Here is a 27,793-nt window from a genome sequence, read left to right on the forward strand (position 1 = left end):
TGGTATCAGATGACCGGTTGGTTTCCTTGGTTGCCTTAGCTCTTTGTCTGTGGTCCCTGTGTAGAGATGAGGCCCTGCGAACTCCTCTCACCACATTAGCATGTCGACGGGCGTGATCCCGGTTCAGCTCATGTTTGGGCAGCCATGTTGGTGAAGAGTTCACGGGTGTAGCAACGGACGTTTTTTAGGAGTCACAGCTCACAGGCTTCCTTCATGCTTTCAGTCTTCAGTCAAATATTACCTCTTTTTCGTAGAAATAATTTCCTGTGCAAAGTATGGAAGTTTCATCTGTCAATCAAAAGGCCTATGGCCAATGAGCAGAGACAGGGTTAGAAGGTGGGACATCCGGTAGAGAGAGAGAAAGGATTCTAGGACATAGTCTGGCATAGGAGACATGCTCCAGACACAGAAGAAGACAGTCTCATGGACAAGGTAACCAGACACACAGTATGACTTAGAATAGAATAGATAGATAATTAAGTTAGGAGCTAGTTGGGAGACAAACAAAGCTTTTGGCCTTGGCATTTATTCATAAAATAGAAGTCTCAGAGTCATAATTTCTGGAAACAAAGTGGATGGGTAGGAAAACATGAGGTTGTAGGTGGATTTAATTACACTTTATTTTCCCCCTTTATTTAAAATATTATCATCGCTGCATTGTGTGTGTGTCTGTGTGTATGTATGCATGCGTGCATACATGCATGTATGTATGTGTGTGTGTGTGTGCGTGCATGTGTGCACTTGTGTGTACATACCACGATGTCCTAGTGAGGGCAGAGGGCAGCTGTTGAGGCTCACTTTTCTCTTTCCACCTTGTTGAAGCAGAACCTCTTATTTCTGCTGCTCTGTGTACTCTGAGATAGCTGGCTCTCCAGCTTCCAGAAGCCTCTCCTCTCTCTGCCTCCCATTTCATTATATAAGTACTAAAATTATAGATTCCTGGCCCCAGACAGCCGTGTGGGTTGCAAGGAGTGGACTCCGGTCATCGGGCTTGTACGACAAGTGCTTTTACTTGCTGAGCCGTCCTCGAAAGCTCCTCTTCCTTCCTTACAGTTGTCTTACTATGTTGCTCCAGCTGGTCTCAAACTCCTGGGCCCAAGCAATGTCCCCACCTGAGTTGTATGAACAATAGGCCAAATGTCCCTTCTTCAGAAAGTGTCCTCTGACCACCTTCTGTCAGGGAGCTCGCTTCTGCTCCCTGGCTTTCTCGGTCCGCTTACCTCTCCGTATTCCCTTCCTACCCTCCATGCTCCCTGTGTATTTAACGTCTAACCCCTTCACCAGACCCCCAGGCTCCTGGGGGATGGGACTTTGCCTGCCTGGCTCCCCTTTTTCACCGTTGTCAGCACAGGACCTTGAAGAAGACAGGGGTTCAGTTTATATGTGTGGGAAGTGTGGATGGGTCACCTAGGAGACTTTTAGAAGCTGACCAGACCCTCACTGCAACCCTCCCCCATCTCTCTCTGCACCAAGCTCTGGAAACACAAAGTGGAAAGACACTGAGTGGGTGAGGGAGCCTAAGACGCACCCAGCTGTGTGGCCGGAGCTGGCAACTTCTCTGAGCCTCTGTTTTCTTCCACTGTAAAACGGAGTCCCCACTGTCTTGTGAGGACACAGCGTTTGGCTTCTAGCATCTGGAATTCAGTCTGGCATGTGGTAGGTCTGTGGTGCTGGAAGCATGTGTGTCTAAGTGCCACGCCCACTCAAGTATCAAGACACACCACACACAGACACACAGATACATGCACTGAAGCACACACACAGGATCTCTCTCTCTCTCTCTCTCTCTCTCTCTCTCACACACACACACACACACACAGGGATGCACACAGCAAGGCACACATACAAGCCCCCCCCAACACTGTACTGACATAACCTCAGTTTGCTGTGTTCCCCACGTGTTCCCCACATGTCCGTATTTTGTCCTCTAGTTGGTGGTGCCATTTTGGAGGCCAAAGAAACTGTAGGACATAGACCCTTGCTTTTGAAAGTAGTCTTTAGGTGCAGACCTTTGAATATTATAGCCTAGGGACTGGAGAGGTGGCTCAGTGGTTAAAAGCCCTGGCTGCTTGTCCAGAGAATCCCAACGCAATTCTAAACACCCCTCCAATTCAATTCTCTGAACTCCACATGGCAGCTCAAGTTTCAAGGGATCCAGTGTCCTCATCTTGTCTTTGTGAACACCAAACATACATGTAACAAGCAAATACATACATAATACATACATACATACATACATACATACATACATACATACATACATACATGTGAATGGCCTTCAGCACACACTCCTACAACCACCATCTAAGCCATACTCCATCACAGTGAAGTAAAACCGTCTGAAATGGTGAACAGAAACAAGTTGTTCCTTCCTGTCAAGTATTGTGGCTGCAAAAACAACAGATCCAAGCACACACACACTTAGATGTTTTTCTTACTCTGTAACTCTGTGCCTTGGATCCATTCTGAAGACCTGTGAAACACCAGAGCCAACCCTTTGTGTAGTCCACATGATGCTTCAAGGATTTTCTAAGTGCTTCTGACTTGTGTATTATTTACCAATTCAATTACCAAAAATAACCCCAGGAAGGAGCAGTGATAACTCTCTGACACTTTGGAGGGCACTGACTGCTGTCTAATATGGGGATAAGCAATGCTTACCTTCTCCATTCTCATTCCCCTATCCCCCCCCCCCACAAGCCCCGCCCTGGGATGTAGTTCCACCAATGAAACTGGATGGGAACCCAAGTGACCAATGTGAGTCAGAGAGAATCTAAAACAGTCGAGTTTCCTCAAGATCGTGCTGCGATAGTATGTGCTGCTAAGAAAAGGCTGCCTATGTTTAGAAAGCCAGTGCTGGAATTGTTTGGCAATAGGCCTGAATATGGTCATAACTGGGCAAGAGACATGGGAAACACCAATTTAGACAGTGGGGCCTTTTGGAAATGTAGTTCTGAGTCCTTCCTCAATTTAAAAGCCTTCATGGTGAAGAAGCGAAAATATCATCTGTGAGGACCCTTCCCAGTGACTCACTCGTGTCTCTAGGACAAGCCAAAACTGTCCCTAACCTGACACCCATTCCCAGGGTGTCACTGAGTAGTGCCTGCCTCAGGGCCTTTGCTTCTGAGACTCCAAAAGCGGATCTGTGCTGCCCCTCTCCCTCCTTTGGATAAGATCTGAAGGTCTCCCTGACTGCCAGTGTGAACTGTCTCCCAGTACTCAGTACTGCAGGGTCACCCTATGCAGGAAGCCATGTCTGGTCCTCCAAGATGGGGCTGGTCAGCCTTTCTCTGTCCCCTTTGCTTCCTTACTTGGTACCAGGAATTCTGTCTGGTCACTTGTCACCTCCTACTCCTATAAATCACGAGCTCCCTGAGGACAGGGATCCCAGGACCCAGCTCCCCAGACAACGCTCGACACTGGTCTCCAGGAAGCTAACGTTTTCTGTATGTATCTATGGGATTCTAAGTGGTGGGGACATAGAAAACACAGATACCTTCCACTCCTGAGTAGCTCAGGTTCTTATGAGTGACAGAAAGGGACTGGACATGCAAGGCAGGGCAGACCATGTAGGCAGGCCATGTGTTTTAAGGGACTGGATGGGGTTGTATGGTGAAGGCGGCAGGTATGTGTTCTATGACCTTCTTCCAGCATGGTTAGAGGACTTTGGAGAAGCCACGTGTGAGCTGAGACTGTGAGAGAGAGACGCTGCTGCTGAGCCCTGGGCAAGAGATTCCCAGGCAGAGGGATGGTGAGAGCAATGGCTGTGCAGACCTGAGGGAGTCAGCAGGACCCGAGCTGAGTGAATGGGAGATGGGAGTTGGATGAGTCTAGCCCATCGGAGTGCCTTTCAGGCCCTAGAGGAGAGCTTGTTCCTTCTTAGACTGCAGAGAGGAGGCTCTGGAGAGAACCCCAGACTCAGAGGGTCTGGCCCAGCCAGTTCCACACAGAGGCAGAGCCTGAGCCGCTGGTGAGATTCCAAGTGACCAGAAATGTCTGTGTAGTCCATTTACTGTAGCATGGCCTCCTTGATAGTCTCCTTCTGGGAGACAGGCAAATGCAACAGGGGAAACAGCTCCTGCAGAAACCTAAGCTGCGCCCATAAATGTGTGTGAGAGGCAAGAGTGCATGTGCATTCATATGTGCGTGTGTGTGCATGTATGTGTGTGTGTGTAGAGTATGCATGTATGGGTATATGTATGTGTGTGTAAGTGCATATGTATGTGCATGTCTGTGAGTGCACATGTGCATGTGTGCATGTATGTATATAGTGAACTTCTTTCTGCTTGCCAGCTGGGATGCTGTGGAACTTTTACATCACCACCATGGTTTCGTGAAGACTTTCCTCCATGGATTCTGGCTCATGGAAACCAGAGGCCCCTGAGGGGGACAGAAGAGCTCCTATCATTGGAAGAGCCGACCTCAGGGCCACTACAGAGAAAATCCAGCAACACTTCTGGTTCCAGCGGGGGCTCCCTGCCTCCCCCCGCCACCCCACCTTTCCAGGGAATGAGGGCCAGGTGAGAAGCAACCCACTCTTTCATCTCTCCGCTGCTCTGCACAAACTTGTTCTGTCTGCGCTCCCCCTGGGCTAGCTTCCCTCTGTAGCTACCTTCCCGTCTTTGGGGAATGCTATTCCTCCAGGTCAGTTTCTTCACTTCAGATTAAAGCCAGGCACTTCCCAAAGTATGGGGGCTGCTGGGGCTGCTGGGGCTCTATCTATAAATCCACTGATCATTCCATACCTAGCCCTGGTTCAGAGCCCAGCACTGAATTGTAGAGGTTGCCACTGCCACCGTGGTGCACACTGCCAGCTCTGGCCAGCATCCCCGGTGGTCCTATTCCCAGATGGGACTATGCCACCTGACTAGAGGAGTGCAATCTCCTACTGTGGGTTAGGTAACCTCTGTTTTTCCTTTTTCATTCTCTGGGGTCTCCAGAGGACCCTTTGGAGGAATGATGACATCTAACATTATCATCATGGCGGGAAGCATGGCTGTGTGCAGGCAGACACAGTGCTGGAGGAGCCAAGAGTTCTACATCTTGATCTGCAGGCAGCAGAAGGAGACTGTGTGTCACACTAGGCAAAGCTTAATTTGGGGCTGGCTTACAGTTTTTTGAGCTCCCAGGATTAAATTTAAGGCAAAGTCTTGCAAGGCAAATACATTTACCCATGGAATTATCTTGTGGGCCCCAAGACTGTCAGAAAAGAAGAAAGGAGGGAGGGAGGGAGGGAGGGAGAAAGGAAAGAGAAAACAGAGAGAGAGAGAGACCTGGTATGTATGGTAGTACCCACCCAGAGACCTAGCAATTGGGAGGCAGAGGCAGGAGAATCAGGAGTTCAAGGTCATCCTTTGCTATACGGTGAGAGCTCGTATAAAAAGAATAACAGAAAATGGGGCTGGAGAGGCGGATCAGGGGGAAGAGCACTGGCTGCTTTGCAGAGGGCCTGAGCTTAGTTCCCAGCACCCACAGGTGCCCTACAACCACCCGTAACTCCAGGGATCTGGTGCCCTCTTCTGGCCTCCACAGGTACTGCACTTATGTGCACTTACCCAACTCCCTCAACAACAAACATAGAAACACACAAAATCAAAAATAAGAAATCTTTCTTCCTCATGGAAGGCCTTTTACTACCCTGGCAAGATATGACAATGTCCTCACTTTTGTGAACTGTTTGGTTGGTGTCTTAGTGACTTTTCTGTTGCTGTGATAATCCACCATGACCAAGGCACTTAACAGAAGGAAGTGTTTAATCGAGGCTTACAACTCCAGGCAGCTGGGAGCCCGACTGTCATGGTGGGGAGCAGGGCAGCAGGCGAGCAAACACTGCACTGTGGTGACATCTGTAGCTCACATCTGACCCACAAACAGAGAGCAGAGAGAGCCACTGGGGATACCAGGAGGCTTTTGAAACCTCTTGCGACCCCCAGTGACACATGACACACTTCCTTCAACAATGCTGCATCCTAATCCTTCCCAAGCAGCCACCGTCTGGGGACTAAGTATTCAAATATAAGAGGCTATGGGGACACTCAAGTGGGCAAGTCCGCCCATTTTCCTACAGTGAAGTTTTGAGGTGCTGCCTTCAAGGGTCCTGGAACTTCACGTTTGGGAACAGAGGTAGCTTCCCTTCCAATGCTTGCCGGACTGAGTTCAGTAGTGAGGTGGCAGGGTAGGGCAAGCACAGCGTTAGGTCCTGCTCATCAGTGCTTCAAATTTGATATTGGGCTGGAGAGAGTTCAGTGGCAATGTACTTGCCTAGCGTGCCTGAGGCTGTGTTCTATCCCAACCCCAAAGGGATGGGGGAACAAGGTTGTCTTAGTTAGAATTCTATTGCTATAAAGAGACACCATGACCATGGCAACTCTTACTAAAGACAGAGATTGAATTGGGGCTGGCTTACAGTTTCAGAGGTTCAGTCCATTACCATCATGGCGGGAAGCATGGCAGTGTCCAGGCAGACACGGTGCTGGAGATGCTGAGAGTTCTGTATCTTGATCCACAGGCAACAGAAGGAGGGAACTGTGCTCTACACTGGAGGTAGCCTGAACAGATATAAAACCTCAAAGCCTGCCTCAGCAGTAAAACACTTTCTCCAACAAGGCCACACCTCCTATTAGGACCACTCCCTCTGGGCCAAGCATTCCAGCACGTTAGTCTATGAGGGCCACACTAATTCAAACCACCACAGGCTGCCTGCTAGACCTCGCCCAAGGAATGGACAGCATTACAGTGTGGGTTTGCTGAGCCTTGTGTTGACTATTACTCAGGTACAGCACAGCTTGCAGTCCCAGAGTATTCCACAGAAAGACAGGACATTCCCCAAGAGACACTGTGAGCCACGACCTCAACTCCTGGGCTGGGGACAGTGTCCCCTGGGTCCTGTGTGATCTGTGGCCTGTCAGCCAGCATCTGTGGAGCAGAAGGCTGTGACAAAAGTCAACTTCCCATATAAGGCTACACACTCTGTGCCCGTTTAACCCCACACAAAAAGAACTGAGTTTCTCCAATAACCTAAACCCCATAAGCACATCGACCACTAGTGTGGGGTTCCCCGGTGCCCTCCAAGGGGGTTTTTGTGTTTGTTTTTTTTAAGATTTATTCATTTATTATATATAAGTACACTGTAGCTGTCTTCAGACACACCAGAAGAGAGCATCGGATCTCTTTACAGATGGTTGTGAGCCACCATGTGGTTGCTGGGAATTGAACTCAGGACCTCTGGAAGAGTAGTCAGGTGCTCTTAACCACTGAGCCATCTCTCCAGCCCCCAAGGGGGTTTTTGTGTACAGCAAAGATTTGTTCCTAGGCTTACTTAGGTTTTAATAATTAATGTTTAATTTATTAAAGTTAAACACCACAGGAAAATCCTACTTTATTATTTATCTTAGCTTTAATTTAGCATATGAAATGTATTATTTTCATTATGGGTCTAGAAGATTTCAATAACCAGTATTTCTTCACGTAATTGCCTTTTAGGAGGCCTTGATTAGTTTGGTCTGGTTTACAAATGTTAACTCCTTTAAGCCTCCCATCTGGGGTGTATCTGTATCTGTTCAGCTTCTTTTTATTTATTTATTTATTTATTTATTTATTTATTTATTTATTTATTTATTTTATATGATGACACTGTCGCTGTCTTCAGACACACCAGAAGAGGGCATCAGATCTCATTACAGATGGTTGTGAGCCACCATGTGGTTGCTGGGATTTGAACTCAGGACCTCTGGATGAGCAGTCAGTGCTCTTAACCACTGAGCCATTTCTCCAGCCCCTCTGTTCAGCTTCTTACATGTTAGGTCAACAGGTGTCCTCACGTAGTTAGGTGGTTCCTACAGATCTAAGGTATTTCCCTGGTAAATACTGAAAACTTGAAGCCTGATTAGCTGCTACAATGCTTTGTGTTAAGGACGAAATCCCAGGGACACAGAACGAGATTCAGCCGCAAGAGTGATTGCATGCATGCGTCCCAGGATTGAGGCCCATGTTGGAGTTTAAATCTTGGCTTGCGTCCAGACAGAACACATCAAACCAACATGGTTCCACATGGAGAGGTTTAATGAGAGAAGAAGACTAGAAGAGGGGAGGAAAGGCCGGCCCTGGGCATGTGGAGGGAATGGGGAGAGAAGGGACAAAGGGTAAGAGGGCAGAGCAGAGAAGAGAGCAAGAGCAAGAGAGTGAGGAGGAGCCAAGAAGCCCCTTTTATAGTGTCAGGCACAGCTGTTGCCAGGCAACTGTGGGGCGGAGCACACCTGGCTGTTGCCAGATAGCCGTGGGGGTGGAGCTTAGACAGAATATCAACATCCCAGCCCAGCATAATCTGGACATGGTGGAGCAGACCTGCATCCACAGGGATGGGGAGAGAAAGGCAGAGAGATTGGCCAGGTGGTGGTGGCACGCTCTTTTAATCCCAGCACTCAGGCTCAGGAGGCAGAGGCAGGTGAGTCTGAGGCTAGCCTGGTCTACAGAGCAAGTTCCAGGATAGCCAGGGCTATAGAGAGACTCTGTCTCAAAAACAAAACAAATGGCAGAAAGATCAGGGCTCAATATTAAGGACATCTTTAGCTACATAGAGATTTGGAGGCTAACCTGGGCTAACTGAAAGTCCAAACCCACAACTCGACTATATGGTTAAAAATTAGACCCATGGGGACTGAAGAGATAGCTTAGTGGTTTAGAGCATACATTGCTCTTACAGAGGACTCAAGTTCAAGTCTCAGCACAGGGTAGCTCACAGCCATCCTTAACTTTAGTTCCAGAGGGTCCACCACCCTCTTCTGACCTTTGTGGACACCAGGCACACACGTGGTACACATGCATGCAGGTGAAATATTCATACATGTAAAATACAATAAATCTCTTTTTTTTTCTTTTTTTTTTCGGGGTTGGGGACCGAACTCAGGACCTTGCGCTTCCTAGGCAAGCGCTCTACCACTGAGCCAAATCCCCAACCCCAATAAATCTCTTTTTAAAAAATGGAACCTTGGGGGTTGGGGATTTATCTCAGTGGTAGAACACTTGCCTAGGAAGCGCAAGGCCCTGGGTTCGGTCCCCAGCTCTGAAAAAAAGAACCCAAAAAAAAAAATGGAACCTTGAAACAATTTATTGCTTTAGTAAGTCAGGTTGTGTGTGTATGTATGTGTCTCTGTGTGTGTGTGTGTGTGTGTGTGTGTGTGTGTGTGTGCACGTGTGATGTGCAGATGCATGTGCATGTGTGCATGTGGGGCCTCATGTGACTTTCAGTGCCTCCCCTGGTCACTCTCCACTTTATTTCAGACCCAGAGTTTGAGCTGAACAACTAGGCTGTCCCGGAGCCAGTTTACCTCTAGGCTCCTCCCTCTCTGCCTCCTAAGTACTGGGGTTACAGCACTTGGCTTGTCTGTGGGTGCTGAAGGTCCAAATGTTGATGTTCAGGCTTGTACAGGAAGTGATTTCTAACCACTAATAATTTCCCGGGCACCATAAATCAAGTTCTCTTAAACCTTATAAGGATATGAAATAGAAAATGGGCCTTCAGGTAAAAGTTTGTACAGGGGCTGGAGAGATGGCTCAGTGGTTAAGACCACTGACTGTTCTTCCAGTGGTCCTGAGTTCAAATCCCAGCAACCACATGGTGATTCACAGCCATCTGTAACGGGATCTGATGCCCTCTTCATACATGTAATGTATGAACATGTGGTGTGTCTAAAGACAGCTAAAGTGTACTTATACATAATAAATAAATCTTTAAAATAAAGATTTGTATGGACTGACAGCACCGTGGTTAAGAGCACTCATTGTTCTTGCAAAGGACCAAGGTTTGCTTCCCATCACCTACACAGGTGCTCACAACTGTCCTTAACTCCAGGCCCAGGGGATCCAGGCTCTGCTGGCTCCTCCTACACCAGGCAGCATACATACACTCAGCAAAACACACATACACATGTAAAATAAAAACAAATACATCTTTTTACAAAGTAAAAGTTGTTAACATTATAGCGCTTTGTTTTCCCGTGTTTCTGCCCTTAATTTAACCCTTTGGGAAGACGTGAGTGGAGAACACACTCATTAAAGAAACGGGCTCTTTGCTTTGAGCCACGGTAGAGAGCTCTGGAGCCACTGGAGCAGCGGAGTGAGCTGAGAGCAACAGGAGATCGCCGACCCACACACTGCCTAAGCTCACCGGGAAGCCCCAGGACTGCAGCACCCACAGTCAGGAGCAGGTATGGCTCCGCACGCCATTCCTCCCTCTGTCTGTGGGAATCTGGCGACTTGTACCTTAGTTTCCACAGCATGGACTGGAATTTGCATTTCTAAGTCTCTCAAAATGGAAACATATTGGATTGGGCAGTGTGGACCCACACCTTTAATCTCAGCACTACGGAGGCAGAGGCAGGTGAGTTTGCGGCCAGCCTGGTCTACATAGTGAGTTCTGGGACAACCAGGGCTAAGTAGATAGACCCAGTCTCAAACATATGTATGTATACATGCACACACCCATATATGTATATGCATATATAAGTACATATATATGCGTGTATATACATATATGGGTGTGTGTGTGTGTGTGTGTGTGTGTGTGTGTGTGTGTGTGTGTGTGTATGTGAAGAGCTTCCTACGTTTAACAGCCCAGGTTCACTGAGAGAACCTAGGTTGGAAAATAAAACAAAACAATGTGCCAAGCTCAGTTCCGAATGCCCTTCATGTATTAAACGGCTCAGCTCTAATAAACCATTGTGTTTCTCATCAAAAGCCAAGCTATAACTCTGCCATCTGTCTATCCGCCATCTATTTATCCAACTACTCATCTATCCACCCACTGTCTGTCTGTCTGACTGTCTGTCTGTCACTTTCTCTCATGTCAATAAATACAGCTCTCCACTATTCCTTTGGCAGCCACAGACAAGCTCCGAGGGCAAGTTGCCCTAATTCATCTCTGCAATCCTCAACTGAAGAACTGTGGGTTTTTCCTGCTGAAGTCACCCTGAGGTTCTGCAAGGAACCGTGAGCCCATGTCTTTGTCCACTTGCATAACAGTCTTAAGAGTACCCGCAGTGGCAGAGTTTATAGAAACGCCCTAAATATTAGGGGGCTGAACACTGCTGTTGTCCCCGGTGCACCCCAGGGCTCTGCAGCCCCCTCTCGTGACAGCACAATGCTGCCAGACCTGAAATCCAGTCATCCAGCCTCCCCGGCTGCCCCTAGGATAATTGGCCAGGGTAGCGGCTGTTTTTTTCCAGCCCTGAGACAGTTTCTTTGTGTAGCCCTGGATGTTCTAGAACTTCCTCTGTAGACCAGGCTGGCCTCGAACTCAGAATTCAGAGATCTGCCTGTCTCTGCCTTCTGAAATCCTGATCGTTTGAGGTGGGAAGATCCACCTCTAATCTGGGCCACACCTTTTGTTGGTAGACTGCATGGAAAAGGGGGGCTCTCTTTCCTTCCACCCTCGTTAGCAAGTCCATTCCTTCACTGGCATTCGAGCTGAGTTCTTTGGGATACCAGCCTCATGGACTGAACAATTACTGGATTCTTGGACCTTCTATATTTAGGCAGTCATTGTTGGGCTAGCAGGACCACAACCTGTAAGTCTCTTCCTGTCTGTCCGTCTGTCTGTCTGTCTGTCCGTCTGTCTGTCTGTCCGTCCGTCCGTCTATCTATCTATCTATCTATCTATCTATCTATCTATCCATCCATCCATCTTTCTATTCATCCATCCATACATCCATACATTCATCCATCCACCCATCCATCCAGACTTGGGCCTGATTTACCAATGGCTCTGCGTGATATGCAGACACTACCCAAAAGTGGATACTGTAACATTCCAACTGCTTTCTGGGACAACCCTGAAGGACACAAATGAAGGGAAATCTTCGAAGTGCGCAGAACTTCAGGCAGTACACATGTTATACATCATTTTGTAAGGGGAAATGTCCAGATGTAAGATTGACACATGGCCTGGAGCTGGATGGTCAGGGACTTGGAGAGAGCATGATTGGAAAAGGTTAGAAAAAAAGTCCAGGGAAGAAATATGTGGTCAGATCTCTCCGAATGAGTGAAGGATGGGAAGATACTTCTGTCCCATGTAGATGCTCACCAAAAGGTGACTTCAGCTGAGGAGGAGTTCAATAATCAAGTTTCAGTAACCAAGTAGATAAGATGGTGGACTCTGTGGACAGTCAGCCTCTTTCCCCAGCCATCCCTGTCATTGTCCAGTGGGGCCAAGAACAAAGAGTCCCTGGTGGCAGAGATGGGGGTTATGCATGAGCTCAACAACATGGATGGCCACTCACCATGGCTAACCTGGCCACAGCTACTGCTGAGTACCAGATCTGCTAACAGCAGAGACCAACTATGAGTCCCAGATACGCTATCGTTCCGCATGGTGACCTGGTGTCAAGTTGACTACATTGAACAACTTCCTTTAGGAGAAGGACAACACTTGGTCCTTACTAGAGTTGTTATTTATCCTGGTTATAGATTTGCCTTCCCTGCATTTGATGTTTCTGCTGAAACCACCATCAGATGTACAAAGTGCCTTATCCACCATCATGGTATTCCACACGGCATTGCTTCTGACCAAGGAACTCCTTTCACAGCCAGAAGTGCGACATGGGACCCATAACCATGAAAACCATTGACCTTCCTAATGTCCACCATCCTGAAGCAGATGGCCTGACAGAAAGATGGAATGGCTTTTGAAGACACAGTCACATCATCATTAAATGGCAGCAGTATGGAGGGCTGGGACAGGGTTCTCCCAAAGGCAGCATATGCTTTGAAACCAATATATAGTACTGTTTCTCCTATAGTCATTGTCCAGAAGCATGGAAATGGGAACAGTTCCACTCATTGTCACCCAAGTGACCTACTAGGAAATGTTTTGCTTCCTGTTCCCTTCTCTTGACCTTGAGTTCTGCTGCCCTAGAAGTTTTGGTTCCAGAGTGCGAGCATTCCTGCTGAGACCCAAGCAAGCATCCATTGAACGGGAAGCTCAGACTTTGCCCTGGCCACTTTGGGCTTCTGACACCCTTAAGCCAACGGGCTAAGAAAGGAATGATAATGTTAGAAAGGGTGATTAATCCATGCTACCAAGGGGAAACTGGATTGCTCCTCCACGGTGGAGGTGAGAAAGATTATATCCAGAGTACAAAAGATCCTATAGGGCATCTCTTGGTGCTACAATGTCCTGTGGCTAAAGTCCATGGGAAACCTCAACAGCCTAGTCCAGGCAGGATGACAAAGGACGCAGAGCCATCAGGAACGAAGGGATGGCTCACTCCTCCAGGAACAGAGCCAAGACTGACTGAGGGGCTTGCAGAGGGTGGAAGAAATACAGAATGGATAGTAGAGGAAGGGAGTTACAGATACCATCTAAGGCCGCGTGACCACTTGCAGAAACGAGGATTATAATTGACACGAGTGTGTGTTGTGTTTTGTTACGAGTTTGTTTGTTCAGGTGTTTGTGTTTCCTTTACCTAATTTCTTTTTTTTTTTGTAATAAATATTTTGTCATCCTTTAATCCCCAAATTGGACAGTGAAATTAATTGATACTGATTGAATAGACTGTAAGATATGTGCCACATCACAGTAAGTAAGCAATCTGAGAAGTTATCGGTTTCCCAGTGCTTCCTGGGAAGACTGAGGCATTCTGGGTAATGTCTGCATGGTCTTCTGCTATGAGTGGAAAGGCTAATTTATTTCTTTCTTTCTTTCTTTTTTTCTTTTCTTTTTCGGAGCTGGGGACCAAACCCAGGGCCCTGCACTTGCTAGGCAAGTGCTCTACTACTGAGCTAAATCCCCAACTCCGAAAGACTCATTTCTTTATCGTACAGTGTAACACCAATAAAGAATATCAATGGTTATCATACTTAAGTCGAGATACTAAAAGAATGTCCCATAGGGGACATGGCCACCTATTCTAAATGTATCATGCATTTGTGGTTGTATGAGGGATAGTTATATGAGGTTTATGTGTAATTACAGTAATGTTATTTGGTTTAATGTGTAATGTGTTTGTGATTGTGATATGTGAAATTGTTATATCAATTATGACCTGGTTATTGTTTTCATTTGTAAATTAATCATGACACAAGGAGATAGTATTGTGTTAGGTTGACAAGAAGTAGACTCATGATGACTATTCTAGGTTTTCAACTCGATTACATCTAAGATTAACTAAAACCCCAAATGGAGGGGAACACCGGTGAGGGAGTTTTGCTTCATTGGAGAGTGGGAAGATCCACTTCTCATTGGAATCTTTTGTTTTGTTTTGTTTTGTTTGAAGACTGGGTTTCTCTGTGTAGCACTGGCTGTCCCAGAACTGACTCTGTGCACCAGGCTGCCCTCCAAGTCACACATTCCCCTGTCTCTGCCTTTCAAGTACTGGGATTAAAGGCGTGTGCCACCAATGCCAGCCTTCTAATCTGAATCTTTGAGGTGGGAAGACATACCTCTAATTCCACACTTCTGCTGGATGCTTAAATAAGGACATGGAAAAAGAAACCTCTGTCTTTGCCTGCTTGCTGTAACCTTGCTAGCAAGGCCACTCCTTCACTGGCATTAGAACCTACTTCTTTGGGATTCATGTGTATACTGAATTGGCCAGCTGAGACGTCCAACCTCATGGACTGAACAATTACAAGATTCTTGGACCTTCCATTCCTAGGCAGCCATTGTTGGATTAGCCTGAAAGTCATACTAAACAAATCATATATATAAATAAATTTTATATATTACAAAATACATATATATGACCTATATCCCATATATATATTCACACCTATAAATGTGGATATATAGAGAGATTGTGTGTGTGTGTGTGTGTGTGTGTGTGTGTGTGTGTGTGTGTGTAGAGAGAGAGAAAGGGGGATGGAGGGAGGGAGGGACAGAGGGAGTTATTCTATAAGTTCTTTTACTCTAGAGAACCGTGATGAATACAACTCTGTTTTCTTAACTGGATAGAAGCGACAAAGCTACTGGCTTGTGTGGCATGTTCCACCTCCTGATACCACAGGCAGAATTCCCACCCTGACCCCGGGAGTTCTGTCGCAGCAGTGCCCTGAGTTCTTCCAGTTCCCATCTTCCCCTGAAGAAATGGAGCCGCAGCACACAGGCAGTGAGCTCGAGAAAAGGAGACTTACAGAAGTATGAGCCTCCCTTGGAATTTCTAGAGCATTCCCCCAAGTAACTGCAGACATCACACTCTTTTCAATTACACCAGAAACCTTACAAAAGCTGAGGCGGGGTGGGGGTGTGGGGGGGCTGAGGCAGGAGGATTGCTGTAAGCTCGAGTTTGAGGCAGCATGGGGTTTACAGTGAGGACTTGTCTCCAAAACCCAGAGTGAAATAAAGCTACAGGTTGGACTGAGCAACATCAACAAGGCAGACCTCCACGGCGATTCTAAAGAGTAGATATTATATGTTACAGATATCACTTATATAATACATTCTACATTGTATATACACACTTTAAGTATTTCATGAATTTAAGAAGCATGCAGGGGTTTATGGTAATTTTAGAAGTAAACTAATGAAATTTCACATGTCAGAGAAAAGAGCGAATATCAGGAAGGTAATTATGTGCAATGTGCTTGTGTGTGTGTGCATGCTTGAGTGTGGGGGGGTCAGATAACAACCGTGGGGTCATCCCCAGCTGTCTACCTTTGTGTTTTGTTTTCAAAACAAAGCACACGAGTCTAATCTCAGCACTCAGGAGGAAGAGGAAGGTGAATTTTGAAGTTTAAAACTAGCCCAGTCTACAGAGTGAGTTCAAGGACAGTCAGGGCTACACAGATAAGCTCTGACTCAAAATTAGTAGTAGTAGTAGTAGTAGTAGTAGTAGTAGTAGTAGTAGTAGTAATAATAATAATAATAATAATAATAATAATAATAATAATAATTTAAAACAAGGTCTCTCACTTGGCTGGGAAATTCACCAATAGGATACACTGTCTGGCCACCTGAATCTCAGGATCCTCCTCCCTCCCCATCTGCAGAACCAGGATTACAAACCCCTGCCACCACACCCAGCCCTTCTGAGGTTGAACGTGGGTCCTCTTGCTTGCACAGCAAGCCCTTTACCTACTGTGCTATCTCCCCAACCCAGAAAACCAAACATTCAATAGGAGGGGTGAGACAGAGGGCAGCCAGGTAAGTGCCTCGAAGAACGTAGGAAAGAGGAGATGCCCATAAACCAGGAAGGAGTGGAAAGCAAGCAAAGAGCTAAAGGAAGCCAAATCCTAACGTTTTTAAGAAGACAAAGCAAAACTGGCAGACTGGCCGAGCCAGTTAGTGAACTCACAGGCAATTAAACCTGGTGAGTTGTCAGGGAAGGAACCAGAGCCCAGCCATAGGAGAATACGAGCAGCCTCAGGCCAATGTGGATGGTTCGCAGATGCACACACTCTAAAGGAGACTGGGCTGGAGGGAAAAAACAATGAAAGTCAACAAACTTTTAACTTAGTGGTGGGGTTGGAGAGACCGCTCAGTGGTTTCTTGAGTGAATGCTGTTCTTCCGGAGTTTAACCGTTAGGTAAAATGTTAGGGCCTAGGTTACTGTTACCTGTCTGGCCTGTCATGTTGTGCTGTTACTAAGGAAGCTTTCCCGTGTGCTGTTACTTCTGTAGCGAGGATGGTCTTTGGTGTCCTTGGAAACCAATCACGCTGGAGGTCAGTTAGAAGTGCTTTGCAGAGTTACCCACAGGAAGCTTGGACCTGAGTCAACAGTCAGGCAGCGGGCGCTTCCTGCACCTGTGTATAAACTTTTATGGTGTTTGCTTGTGTAAGCTGCCCCTGGGATGAACCCCAACATAAGACAGACGCCTGCACCAATATAAGAAGCTACGTGGAATAAGACTTCCATTTTGAGTAGGGGTCGAGTGAAGTTTAAGTTCCCAAGGCCTCCCTGGGAACAGACACTCTACATGGCAGAAAGAGACATGTTGTATGGGTAACTGACATCCTAGTTGTCAAGTTAAGGCATGAATGTTAGGTGAGGCAAGTCCCTGCCACAGTTGAATACCTTAACCAATGGGAGCAGGAAAAGTGTACAACAAAGATATTTCTAAGTCCTGATTGGGATTGGTGAATAACTTGACATAGATATTTGTGGATTTTGTGACTCAAGGTCAAAGTCAGCTTCTGAGTCTGGTCTGTGGCCTGGATGGATCAGTCTTGGGGTGTGGCATTCAATAAGCCATCCCTATTTGACTGAGATTGGAATTTGGTTTGTGAGGTGATTCCCAGACCCCAACATAGAGATTCAGTTCCCAGCACCCACATCGGGAAGCTCACAGCTACCCATAATGCTAGTTCTAGAGCCAGTGTACCCATCTGGACTCTGGGAAGCTGTACTTAAGAGCACGTCCCCCACCCACACACCCTACTCCCACCCCTACACAAGCACACTCACGGTTAGAAATAAAAAAAAACTGACTCCCACAAGCTGCCTCTGCTATCCACACACACAGTGTGCGTGGCGTGCACGTTCTCCGCATCAAAAATAAACGGACGGGAAAAATATTTTTAAATAAGTTATACTGAGAATTTTGAAAACTTCAAAGTTCTTGGAGGTGGTGGTGCATGACTTTAATCCCAGTGCTTGGTGGAGGGTGGAGGGTGGAGGGGAGGCAGAGGCAGGGAGATCTCTGTGAGTTTGAGGCCAGCCTGGTCTCTATAGTGAATTCCAGGTCAGTCAAGACGACATCGAGAAATCTCAAAAAGGTAAAATTTAAAAACTTTCATACCAAAAACCATTAGAACCATTTTTTAACTTCAGGGAAGTTTGTCATTGGTCCTGTCTGATTTCGCATTATATGTTTAAGAGGGGCCTGATGCTCTAGCTTAGAATTTTTTTCTTTTTTTTTTTTCTCGGAGCTGGGGACCGAACCCAGGGCCTTGCACTCCCTAGGCAAGCGCTCTACCGCTGAGCTAAATCCCCAACCCCCAAGCTTAGAATTTTTATATCTTCCTGGTGAAACTTTTCAAACTACACTCCAGCTTACCCTTTAAAGGATTTGTTTATTTTTGTTTTATGTGTTTGAGTACTTGCCTGCTCATATGTCTGTGTATCTCATGCATGCCTGTTGTCCACAATGGCCAGAAAAGGGCATCAGATCCCCTGGAGAAGGCCATGAGCCATCATGCGGGTGCTGAGACCCAAACTGAGTCATCTGCAAACGGAGCCAGTGCTCTTAAATGCTGTTTCCCATCTCTCCCTCACCAGCTTAACTCAATATTTTATCTTTTATTAGTGCATGCATGTGTGTGTGCGCGCGTGTGTGTGTGTGTGTGTGTGTGTAACTATGTATGGTGTGTGGTGTATATATTTGTGTGTGTGTGTATATAGTGAGTGTGTGCCTGTGTGTATGGTGTATGTGTGTCTGTAACTGTGTATGGTGTGGTTTGTGTGTGTATTCGTGTGTGCATATGTGTATATGGTGTGTGTATATGTCTATAACTGTGTATGCTGTGCAGTGTGTATTTGTGCATGTGTGTGTGTGTAGTATATGTATACGTGGTGAGTTGTGTGATATGTGTGGGTGTCTGGTGTGTGTGTCTATATGTGTATGGTGTGTGTGCATGGTGTGTAGTGTGTGTATGGTGTGTATGTGTGTGTGCATGGTGTGTAGTGTGTGTATGGTGTGTATGTGTGTGGGGTGTGTGTCTGTGTGTATATGGTGTGTGTCTGTGTGTATTTGTGTGTGTTTGTGTATATGTGTATGTATGGTGTGTGTGTCTGTGTGAGTGTTTGTGTGAGTGTTTGTGTGTGTGTCTGTGTGTGCGTATGTGTATGGTGTGTGTGTGGTGTATGTGTCTGTGTGTGTGTGGTGTGTGTGTCTGTGTGTTTCTGTGTCTGTATATATGTGTGTCTGCGTGTGTGTGTGGTGTGTGTGTGTGGTGTGTGTGTGGTATGTGTGTGTATGGTGTGTGTGTATATGTGTGTGTGTGTATGGGATGTGTGTGTGTATGGTGTGGGGTGTGTGTGTGTGTGTGTGTGTGTGTGTGTGTGTGTGTGTGTCCACAGGCACTTTCAGCACCAGGTCTCACCTCCCATCTACTGATGCAGGGTTCCTGTTGTGTGTTCTGCTGTCTCATGCTCCGTGGTAGCTAGGCCTTGAGTTTCCAGGTCAGTCTCCTGCCCCACCTCATCAGAGAAGAGCTGGAACTCAGATGCACCCAGTTCCATCAGCTTTGTACTCACATGTAGTTCAGGCTGGCCTGGAACTCACTGCATAGCCAAGGACAGCCTCAAGTTCTGATTCACCTGAGTACTGGGATCACAGGCGTGGGCCATGACTCCTGGAATTTTTAGTGCTAAAGGTAGATCCTAGGGCTTTCTGTGTGGTAGGCAAGTCTCTACCAACTGAGGGGCGGGGCCTTGCTATCTTACCTCATGCTGGCCTCAGACTCCTGTCTCAGCTTCCTGAATAGCTGGTGCTCCAGAGAGCGTCACACAACCTGCCTGGGCATTGTTCAAACACTGATTTATTAAATATTTTCCACATGCATTACAGTGGCCCACAGTTTCCCGTGTTTGCTCACAGGATGAGTCAGATCCCACCACCGCACCACTCTGTCTAGGCAGTATGTTCATGACAGCTTTGTCATACGTTTTGAAATTGGAAACTATGCATCCTTCACATTTGTTCTTTGGGTCTCATGTATGTAGCCCAGGCTAGCCTCAAGCTTAATATGTAGTCAAGTATGACCTTAAACTCCAGTTTTCCTGCCTCAGCCTTCTAAGCACTGGAATTATAAGTGTGCACCCTTGTGCCCAGTTTTCGTGACGCTGGGCATAGGATGTGGTGCCTGCTAGGCAGGTGCTCTACCCACTGAGCCACATTCCCAGCCCTTCAGTGTGTTTTAGCTAGTTGTAGTTCTCTGCTATTTCACAATAATGAGAAGATAATTTTTTCTACGGCCCATTAATTTTCATGAAGCTCGTTCTGGATATTGAATGTGTAGCTTGCTCCAAGGTATGTTGCCATGTCAACAATATTAAATATTCCAATTCACGAGCACAGGTTCTTTTCATCTCTTTACTGATTCCTTAATTTATTTCTCCAGTAATGCCTCATAATTTCCAGTGTGCAAATGTGTCTCCTCTCTCAAATTTATCCCAGGTTTTTCCATCAATGCTATTGTAGAGAGGGTTGCTTTCTCTTTTCTTTCTTTCTTTTTGGTTTTTTTTTTTGTTGTTGTTGTTTTTTCTTTGTTTGAGACAGGGTTTCTCTGTGTAGCCCTGGCTACCCTAGCTTTGTAGACCAAGCTGGATTCATCTGCCTCTGCCTCCCAGGTGCTGGGATTAAAGGCCTGGGTTTCTTTTTCTTTTTGAATACTTATATATTTGATTTAGTGTGTGAGTGAGTGTGTGTGTGTGTGTGTGTGTGTGTGTGTATGTGTGCCTGAGTGTATGCATGTGTATTATATGTGTGCAGGAGCCCATGGATGTTAGGCTATGTTCGGATCCCCCAGAACTAATCTGCGAGGTGAGTGTGAGCCACCACAAGGCCTCTGCAACAGCGTTTAGAGCTTAAAATCACGGAGTCCTCTCTCAAGCCCCGGGGTTATTTCTTAATTGTCAGTTTGTTCCTTGACAGTAAGTAAAAACATAGCTAATTTTCGCATATTTCTTTCTTTTATATACATACATTGTTTGCTTTGCCGCGTGTGCACACACGTGTTTGCATGTGCATCCCTGTGTGCATGTGGAGGCCATGGATCGATATCAGGGATTTTTCTCTATCAATTTCCATCTTCTCTTTTGAGAGAGGGTCTCTCACTGACCCTGCAGAGTGCCGATTCACCTAGACTAGCTGGTCGGCAGGCTCCAGGGACCCTCGAGTCTCCATTCCTACCGGGCTTCCAGTACCGGGCTTCCAGGCGCATGCCCCTGAGCCTGGCCTGGCACTGATACAGTGATTCCAAACCCAGATCCCCCTGCCTGCACAGTCCTGCGCAGTGCGCCATTCTAGCCCCCCTCGCCCCTCCCAGTCAGTCTGTCAGTCTTACACCTCGTGGCTCTGCTGTGGAGGGTGTTAGCTGTAGCAATGGTTTTTGTGGATTCTGAGAATTGGGGTGTTAGGGATGACAATTTCGCTTCATTTCCCATTTGGGCTCCTTTTACTTCACCTTTGCCTGACTGCTCTAGTGAGAATGTCTGTGAAATGTTGAATTACGGAATTAAAAGAAGGAGGGGCTGGGGATTTAGCTCAGTGGTAGAGCGCTTACCTAGGAAGCGCAAGGCCCTGGGTTCGGTCCCCAGCTCCGGAAAAAAAGAACCAAAAAAAAAAAAAAAAAAAAAAAGAAGGCGCCATTTTTCTTGATCACTATTTGAACTTTGACCACTGAGCACAACGGTAGCTGTGACTTTTTCTCAGAGGCCCTTTTTCGTGTTTAGAAAGTTCCCTTCTATCCCCTGCCCTTATTTTGAGACAGGGTTTCTCTGTGCAATTCTGACTGACCTGGTACTCCCTTTTCAGACCAGATCTGCCTGCCTCTGCCTGGGGGGGGTGGGGGTGGGTGCTGAGATTAAAGGTTCGAGCTACCACAACTGGCCCTGTTTTTCCAGTGTGTGTGTGTGTGTGTGTGTGTGTGTGTGTGTGTGTGTGTGTGTGTGTTTTAAGACTTATTTATTGGGGTTGGGGATTTAGCTCAGTGGTAGAGCGTTTGCCTAGCAAGCACAAGGCCCTGGGTTCGGTCCCCAGCTCCGAAAAAAAAAAAAAAAAGAAAAGAGAGGGGAAAAAAAGACTTATTTATTTAGTATATATGAGTACACTGTAGCTGTCTTCAGTCTTTTTGTTTGTTTGATTGGTTGGTTATTTAATTTTTTCCATGGGCCTGAGACAAAGTCTTTCTGTGTACTCCTACCTGGCCTTGAACTTCCAGTATCCAGCAAGTTTGCCATGAACTCACAGAAATACACCTGCTTCTGTCTCCTAACTGCTATGGTGAAACCGGATCACTGCCACAGGTTTATTTTATTTTGTAATTATGTGCACGTGTGTGTGTGTGCGTGTGTGCGAGTGCGTGTGCGTGCGCGTGCGTGTGCGTGTGTGCGTGTGTGTGCGTGTGTGCGTGTGTGTGTGTGTGTGTGTGTGTGAATGGATGTGTGAGTGAAGGAGCCTACAGAGGCCAAAGAGGAAGTCAGGTCCCTGGAGGAGGAGTTACAGGTAGTTCTGAGCCATCAGCTCCAGTGGTGGGAACCAAACTCAGGACATTTGCAAAAGTAAGACAGGCCCTTCCTTACCACTGAGTCATCTCCCAGGCCGTTTACTGAGATTACTACATAAATGTTAACAAACTATATTGATCACAAGTTTTCTTTTTGTGTGTGGTACACTTGGCTTAGGGGAGGAGTTAGAAAACATTCCCTCCTATTTCGAATGTCAAATTCCCTCTTCTTTTAGTTATTCCCCTTCAGTTGTCTCAACGGGCTGGATGAAGGCTTGCCAGATTTATTGATTTTTTTTTTCCAAAGAACTAACTTTTAGTTTCATAGCCACGCTCTGTTGTGTTTCCCTCCTGTAATCACTACATTGGGCTTTATCTCCATCAGCGTCTCCCACCGACATAGATGCCGTTTGCTCTTCTCAAGATAAGAAGTCAGTTTGTTAACTTGAGATTTTTGGTGGTGGTGGTGGTAGTTGTTGTGGTGGCGGCGGTGGCGGTTTTCAAAGACAGGGTTTCTCTGTGTAGCCCTGGCTGTCCTGGAACTAGCTCTGTGGACCAGGATGGCCTAGAACTCAGAGATCCTTCTGCCTCTGCCTCTGGAGCACCAAGATTAAAGGTGTGTGCCACCCCACCCACCTGAGGTCTTTCTTTTTCAATGCAGGCATTAACAGGGCTGGAGAGATGGCTCAGCAGTTAGCACTGACTGCCACAGAGGATCAGAATTTGGTTCCCAGCACCTACATGGCCACTCACAATGTAATTCCAGCTCCATGAGACCTGAGTCCCTTTTCTGACCTCTATGAGTCCTGAACACACATGGTACACACACACACACACACACACGCGCGCGCGCGCGCGCGCGCGCGCGCGCGTGCAGGCAAGTAAATAAATACACATATAAAATAGTAAATCTTTAGTATAGGCAGGCAATTATCTTTCTAATGCCGTGATAAAGCATCCCAAGAAAGCAACTTGTAGAAGAAAGAATTTATCTGAGCTGTGGTTTCAGGGGGTAAGAGTCTGTCATGGTGGGAAGCTGGGGCAGGCAGCAGACATGGCAGCAAGAGCAGGAAACTGAGTGCTCACATCTTCAAATGCCGAGACAGTAAACTGTGAGACTTTTCTTTCTCAGTCACCCCCAACGACACACCTCCTCCAGCAAGGCCACACCTCCTCCAGCAAGGCCACACCTCCTCCAGCAAAGCCACACCTCCTCCAGCAAGGCCACACCTTCTCCAGCAAGGCCACACCCACTGAGCCTCCCCAAACAGTACCACCAACTGGAGACCAACTTGCAAGCATCTGAGCCTATGGAGGCCATCCTGAATCAAAACATTACAGACATTTATGTCTGCACATTTTGACCAAGAATTGCTTTTTCTACTAAATCCTTTTCATTTTAAGGACCGATTTGAAAATTTAGTCATTTCCTATGTACTTTGCCTTTTCCATGTATGGATTTAAGACTATAACTTACTTTTCTTTTTCTTTCCCAGTTCTCTAAAAGGTGATCTCTAGGTGACTGCTTTGACTAGATAATGTGTTATCCTGATATGTTTGTTATTCTTTTTTTTTTTTAATTGTTCAGATAGGGGGCTAGAGAGATGGCTCAGTGGTTAAGAGCACTGGCTGCTCTTCCAGAGGTCCTGAGTTCAATTCCCAGCAACCACATGGTGGCTCACAACCATCTGTAATGGGATCTGATGCCCTCTTCCAGTGTGCAGGCGCACATGCAGACAAAGTACCCATTCATAAGGCACATAAACAAGTAAACCTTTAAACTGTTTAGATATTTAATTAATTATGTGTATGCGTGTTTTGCCTGCATGTATGTCTGAGCACCACACACATGGCTGGGTCTGGGGCCTACAAACCAGAGGAGGGCATCAGATCCCCTGGAGCTGGGGTTACAGACAGTTGTGAGCTGCTATGTGAGTTCTGCAGAGCAAACCCTGGTCTTCTTTAAGAGCAGCAAGTAACCACTGAGCTATCTCTTCAGGTCCCACCTTATTTTATTTTTAAAGACAGAGTCTCACTATGCAACTCTGGCTGCCTAGAACATTACATCCTCCTGTCTCAGCTTTCTGTGTACTGGTGTGTGTCACCAAGCTCAGACACAATATCAGGATCCAAGGGCCACAAACTGTATTCTCTCCCTCTCTTTCTCTCCTCCCCCTCTCCCCTCCCTCTATTCTCTTTGATTCTGAATAAATCTCATCTTATTAAATTACTGCTTCATAGTGTCACCATCCTCTGAGGTCATTAGTTAGACTCAAGGTTTCATGGGGCTTTGCAAAATAGTGACTCTCTATCCTTGTTTGTTTGCTTGTTTGTTTGCAGTTATTAACTCATGTATCTTAGTCCAAAAGGAACATATTTGGTTGACTTTGTGTTCTTGGTTCTGACCCCTGCAGTCCTGGGTTTGCCTCCTTGCTGTCTAGCATGGGACATCCTTAGTGACTTTAATACTGTCGGCAAGATAAAGTCTCTAAGTTCCCCAGGCTGGTCTTGAACTCCTGGGCTCAAACAATCCCACCTGAGCCTCCCAAGTTAGAACTGCAGATGTGCACACTCTATCCAGCTGTGAACATCTTTAATAATTTGTTCTTTTCATCTACTCCAGACCTGCAGATTGTCCTTCAGGTGTGAACTGTCAGTGGCCACTTCATTTCTTCCTTGACTTTTGTTTTTGCTGTTTTGAGGCAGAGCCTGGCTGATGTCAAACTTCCTATGTAGTGGAGGATGATTTTACACTCTGACCTCCAGCCTCTACCTTGGGAGCCCGGGGACTACATTTGTGTGCCACCAAGTTCAGCATCTCCTCTGACATGAAAGGTCTAGACTCAGGCTCAAATCTTATGCCTTTCTGTCACTCCTCCCAAGAAATCATTTCTACTTGTTTATCTCTTTGCATGAAACAATGAGTTTATTGGAATTACTTATAGGTGAGAGGTTACTGGCAAGACCAGGAAGACTCAGACTCGATGGCATCACTGACAGCCACTCCAGCAAGGGCATGAGTCACAGGCTGCAGCCCTGCAGCTGTCTGCAGGGAACCGAGGCAGCTGTACTTGATACTTGGTTTTAAAAACCATACATTCATAAGCTACTTAAGTCCTGGAGTTTTAAGAATTGTGCCTTTCCAAAGCTTGCATCATAATTAAATACCCCTCTGTGGTTTCCCCCTTTTAACATTAAAAATTCAAATACTTAACAAGATATTTGATTTTATTTTGTAGAGATAAGGTCTTTCTGTAACCCTGGCTGTCCTAAAAGAAAATCAATATAAACCAGGCTGGCCTTGAATACATAGAGATCTACCTGCCTCTGTTTCCCAAGTACTGGGTTTAAAGGTGCCATGTCATTACACCCAGCTCATGAAATCTTTTAAATTGTAAAAATTGAATATATAGGGTCTGGAGAGACATCTCAGTGGTCAAAAGCACTTACTACTCTTTCAGATAACCCAGATTTGGTCCCCAACACCCATATCCGGTGGCTCATGCCTGCCTTTAGCTCTGGTTCCAGGGGATCTGATGCCCCCTCCTGGCCACCTGCAGCACCAGCACATAGGTGGGGCACATAAACTTCTGCAGGCACACACCTAAACATAAGAAATAAACAAATCTTTTATTTTTAGAAAATGACTTCAGGGGCTGACGAGATGGCTCAGGGACTCTGAGAGGGTGTACTGCTCTCTGTACTGATGTGCACCCACCCACACCGATCTTCCTGGTCGTTGGAGTTTCCCATGGTTCTGATGACCTAGGCCATATCACCAGAACGCAACATGAGGACGTGGAAGTATAAGGAACCTTCTGAGAGGCTCTTGCACACATGTCTACTGCACCTCACAGCACTGGCATCACTGCTCCCCGTCACAGAGACCACTAACTCTTCTCTTGGTTCAAGGGTGAGATGGTTTAACATTGTCCATGACAGGATCCGGAGTCACCGAGAAGACAAACCTCTGGACATGTCTGTTAGGGCGTTTCCAGGTTGGGTTATTCAAAGTGAGAAGATGCCACCTAAATGTCACAGGCAGCATTTCATGGGCTGGGGTCCCAGACAGAAACAAAATGAAATGCAGAAGACGAGTGGAACACCAGCATCCATCTCTCTGCTTGCTGGCTGTTGTCTCGGTGTGAGCAGTGGCCTCATGCTCCTGCTTCTACGCCGTCCCCACCATGATGGATGGTACCTGAACCATAAGCCAAAATAAACCCTTCCTCCGTAAGTTTCTTTTGTCCTGTCTTTTGTCCAAACACAGGAAAAGTAACCAATGTAAAAGACCCAGGGAGCCCCGAGGTTGCTTGTAGCCCTGGCCTCTGGGTTAGTGATCTGTGTTCTTCTGCAGAAACCTCCTGCCTCAGAAACCATGACCTCCAAACTTGCAGAAGAGTAGGGGTAGCAGACACACTGAGGGAGGCTGAGGCCACTGACACATCCATCCCTGAATTCTAGGACCCATGTGTCCTGGGGATGGGAGGAAAGGCACCTCACTGTTGGTTTCTGAGCCAAAGCATAATCCCCATGCAGGGCCTCCTGACTTTACCCTCTCTGGTTCATCATGTCTGAAGGGATTTGCCCTAGAGACTACGGATGAGTGGGATCTAGGGTGGGAAAGAGGATTTCAGAGCAGAGGTAAGAGTGGGATCTGAGGTTTGAGACAGGAGACAAAGAAGATTAGAGACACAGCAGTGACCAGACTGAAAATGCTCAGGGGCCCAATGATGGGGAGGAGAGAATACATCCATAAACATTTTTCTCTACTAAGAAGCTGATACAGCCATGCAGCAATCTAAAACGGGACTCTAAAGAGGCAGTGTCAACACTAATAGCCACCAAAAAATAAACCAGATCCTCTGGAAGAGCAGTCAGTGCTTTTAACTGCTGAGCCATCTCTCCGGCCCCTTGTTGTTTTTAAAAAAGAATCCTAAAAGTTCGATTTACCAATGAAGACTGGGGAGACAGATGCTAAAGTGAGAGCCCGCCAGCTCAGAAAGGCAGCGAAAGCAGCCAGCCGACCTTCCTACTCCACTGGCATCCCAGAATTCTTCACACTGTCTTAAAGAGCCTTCCAACTGAATGGCCTCCTTTCTACTTCCTGTGCACCTCTCTATCCCTACTCCTGACTTCCTCTCACTCTCTATGGTTTTTTTCCTATGTTCACTCCCTGTCAACTGGTTGCTTGTTCTGTCTCTTGACCTATTGTTGGGGTTTAAATCTCGACTCGAATCCTGAACAGAACACACCAAACCAACATGGTTCCTTCCACGTGGAGAGGTTTAATGAGAGAAGAGTGGAAGAAGGAAGAAACAAAGGAGGCCATGGAGGGAAGGGGGAGGGGTATTTGGAGGGAAGGGGGTTGGAGTGTGGGGAGAGAAGGGACAGGAAAGAGGGCAAGAGTGCAGAGAAGAGAAGAACAAAGAGTAAGAGGGAGAGGAGGGGGCAAGCAGCCCCTTTTATAGTGTTTGGCACAGCAGGCTGTTGCCAGGCAACTGTGGGGCGGAGCACACCTGGCTGTTGCCAGGTAGCTGTGGGGGTGGAGCTTAGGTAGAATACCGACATCTATCTATCTTTGACTTTATTTGGCTCTCGTTTACTGAAAGTTCTTGGGTTAAAGGTGTGTGC

The 27,793-nt window shown here is 46.6% G+C and overlaps 2 long non-coding RNA genes across 4 annotated transcripts; one reads left to right on the plus strand and one right to left on the minus strand.

The window, feature by feature from the left end:
• The first annotated feature begins 17 nt into the window (after window positions 1-17).
• LOC102547313 (uncharacterized) lies at window positions 18-26,396 on the plus strand. Of its 3 annotated transcripts, none has more exons than XR_010053886.1 (3): window positions 18-432; window positions 4,294-4,520; window positions 10,029-10,360. It is a non-coding gene; the product is annotated as an uncharacterized LOC102547313 (long non-coding RNA). The 3 variants fall into 3 exon arrangements; XR_005487263.2 differs by lacking the exon at window positions 10,029-10,360 and adding an exon at window positions 25,800-26,396 and having other exon boundaries at window positions 20-432; XR_355847.5 differs by lacking the exon at window positions 10,029-10,360 and adding an exon at window positions 12,463-13,503 and having other exon boundaries at window positions 20-432.
• LOC134479939 (uncharacterized) lies at window positions 25,773-27,237 on the minus strand. The gene is made up of 2 exons (XR_010053887.1): window positions 27,113-27,237; window positions 25,773-26,360 (listed from the first exon to the last, which is right to left on the minus strand). It is a non-coding gene; the product is annotated as an uncharacterized LOC134479939 (long non-coding RNA).
• Between the last annotated feature and the right edge of the window lie 556 nt (window positions 27,238-27,793).

The sequence above is a fragment of the Rattus norvegicus genome, chromosome 7 (assembly GCF_036323735.1).
Source record: "Rattus norvegicus strain BN/NHsdMcwi chromosome 7, GRCr8, whole genome shotgun sequence".
Lineage (NCBI taxonomy): Eukaryota > Metazoa > Chordata > Mammalia > Rodentia > Muridae > Rattus > Rattus norvegicus.